This window comes from Lactuca saligna, chromosome 5 (assembly GCF_052625555.1).
Source record: "Lactuca saligna cultivar CGN05327 chromosome 5, ASM5262555v1, whole genome shotgun sequence".
Lineage (NCBI taxonomy): Eukaryota > Viridiplantae > Streptophyta > Magnoliopsida > Asterales > Asteraceae > Lactuca > Lactuca saligna.
The window spans coordinates 41,490,758-41,494,137 of record NC_136421.1 but is presented as its reverse complement, the minus strand read 5'-3'; positions in this window follow the sequence as shown (position 1 = coordinate 41,494,137).

Below are 3,380 nucleotides of genomic sequence, written 5' to 3'. Positions count from 1 at the left end.
AATTAGTCTTTTACTCCGATCTATCAAGATCCTTATCCCTAAAATATAGGCAGCTTTACCAAGGTCCTTCATAGTGAAACACTTTCCAAGCCAGGACTTTACTTCCTGCAGGGTTGGAATGTCGTGTCCTATGAGTAGTATGTCATCCACATACAATACCAAAAAGCTAACTATACTCCCACTAGCCTTGACATACACACAAGATTCATCTTCACTCCTAGAAAAGCCAAATTCCTTGACCTTTTCATCAAAGCAAAGATTCCATCTGCGAGGTGCTTGCTTTAATCCATAGATGGATTTCTCAAGCTTACACACTCTATTAGGGTACTCGTTGCTGGAAAAACCCTCTGGCTGACTCATGTAAACATCTTCAGCCAACTTTCCATTAAGGAAAGCGGTTTTGACATCCATTTGCCAAATTTCATAGTCACGAAATGCGGCTATGGCTAACAGAACCCGAATAGACTTAATCTTGGCTACCGGAGAAAAGGTCTCATCATAATCCACTCCAGGAATTTGAGAGAAGCCCTTTGCAACCGGTCTAGCCTTATAAGTGTGTACTTTACCATCCATGTCGGTCTTCTTCTTGAAGACCCATTTGCACCCCACCGTCTTACGACCTGGTACATTTTCAACCAAGTTCCAAACTTGATTGTCATACATGGATTGTATCTCGCTATCCATAGCCTCTTTCCATTTAGCAGACTCGGGGCCTGCCATGGCTTCCTCGTAGTTGTTAGGGTCATCTTGACTTACTAGTGTCCCATCACTAATAAGTGTCTCACCTTCTGCAGTAATATGGAATCCATAGTAATGCTCAGGTGCACTCCTAACTCTCGTGGAACGCCTCAGAGGTACAGATTCGTCAATTGGCTCAACAGGAGTTTCCTCCTCAAGTTGAGGGCTAGAGTTTGAAGTTCCTTCACCACTTGACTCTTGAATTTCTTCAAGATCAATTTGCCTCCCACTGTCTCCTTGGCTTATAAACTCTCTTTCTCGAAAGACTCCTCTTCTTGCTACAAAGACCACATTGTCACTAGGTCTGTAGAAGAGGTAACCAAAGGATTGTTGTGGGTAGCCAATGAAAATACACCTCTCGCTTCGAGGTTCGAGCTTATCATGAGTCTCGCGTCTCAGGAAATCCTTGCACCCCCAAATCTTGATGTGGTCTAGTTTAGGTACTTTACCAGTCCACATCTCGTGAGGAGTTTTGGCAACTTTCTTTATAGGGACTAGATTAAGGATATAGGCGGCAGTCTCTAAGGCATACCCCCAGAATGAGATTGGCAGCGAAGCTCGACTCATCATGGAACGAACCATGTCCAACAAGGTTCGATTACGCCTCTCAGCCACACCATTCAACTGTGGTGTCCTGGGAGGTGTCAATTGTGAGACAATCCCACATTCCCTTAGATAGTCGAGGAACTCTAAACTAAGATACTCACCACCTCGATCGCATCGAAGCATCTTAATGTTCCTGCCCAATTGATTCTCGACCTCCTGTTTAAATTCCTTAAACTTCTCGAAAGTCTCTGACTTATGCTTGATTAAGTAGACATATCCATATCTACTGTAATCATCAGTAAAAGTCAAATAATAACGATTAGCATCCCTTGTGGCATGTTTATATGGTCCACACACATCCGTGTGTATAAGGTCCAACAAACCTTCACCCCTTTCACACGAGCCTGTGAAGGGTGACTTTATCATTTTTCCAAGTAAGCATGATTCGCAACTATCATCTGACTTTAGGTCAAATGACTCCAAGACTCCATCCTTTTGGAGCTGGCCTATGCGTTTCTTGCTTATATGTCCAAGACGACAATGCCATAATGATGCTTTATCCAAGTTATTATTATTAGGAGAATCAATACACAAAACATTATTTCCTGAGTTATCTACAACAGATACAGCTTCATACACACCATCACAAGGTAATGTTTTAAAATAAAGAACATTATTAAAGAAAGCATTAATCGAACCAACTTCATTATCAAATGAAAAGGTGAAACCTTGTTTGTACAATGCATGAAAGGAAATAATATTTCTTGCCATTTCTGGCGAATAACAACATTTATTCAAATCTAAATTTAACCCACTACTTAGCGATAAAGTATAAACTCCAATCTTGGTGACAGGTGTAACTTTCCTATTCCCCATGATTAAGTTTATTCTTCCTTGCTCCACATTCTCACTTCTTCCTAGTCCCCGCAAGTCACAACAAACGTGAATACCACAACCGGTATCAAGGACCCAAGATTTCGAATAGGGTGAGTTATTAGAAATGATAGTGTAAATACCTGCATGGTTGGGTTTAACTTTCCCATCCTTCACATTTTGCTGGTATTTTGGGCAGTTCCGCTTCCAATGTGATTTTTCATGGCAATAGAAGCATTCAACCTCTTTTGGGTCAGAAGAAGGAGTGACAAAACCTTTCTTGGTTCCACTTGAAGAAGAGCCATCAAGGGTCCTAACCTTGGTACCCTTCGAAGAACTCTTTCTCTTCTTCCCTCGACTTTTCCCGATTTCCAAAACCGGAGTGGAGTTTGGAGTAGGAGTGTTAACAACCGACTTCCCCTTAAGACCTAATTCTGCGGTCTTGAGAAGTCCCTGAAGTTTGCTGAGTGTGACCTCTTCCTTATTCATGTGATATGTCATGCGGAATTGATCATAGCACGATGGTAAGGAGCGCAAAATTATATCTATTGCAAGCTCCTTAGGGAAGTTCACATTAAGCTTCAGCAATCGATCCACATACCTTTGCATTTTCTGCATGTGGCTCGTGACGGAATCCCCGTCCTTCATCATGGTTGTTATCATGGTACAGATAATTTCGTACCTCTCTTGTCGTGCACTTTGATGGTATCTTTCCATCAAATCTTGGTGCATTTCAAAAGGGTAGAAATCCTCATAGGACTTTTGGAGTTCTGCTGTCATTGTGGCCATCATGATGCATGCTACTTTCGTAGCATCCCTTTCATGTGCCTGAAAGTCAGCGATCTCCTAAGGAGTTGCAGTGGTCTCATCAATCTCCTGAAGCTCCTTGTCGAGGACATATTCTTTGTCCTCGTACCGGGTAATCATTCTGATGTTTCTGATCCACTCATTGAAGTTGGATCCATCAAAAGTGACTTTCCCACACAAGCTCATAAGAGTAAAGGAGCCATTAGGATTCGAGTCAGAAGCAGCATTGTTTGAAGACATCTGAAGGAAGAGGACAATATTAGTTTAGATATTAGGAGAGCCCTTAATAAAACACCCAAATGTAATATTAAGGCTAGGATCCAATCACAATATATTATAACTTAGAAGAGGTATGTCGTAATCCAAGCTATAACATATTTGAATGGTAGGTGAATGACGATTCACCAATTTCCACC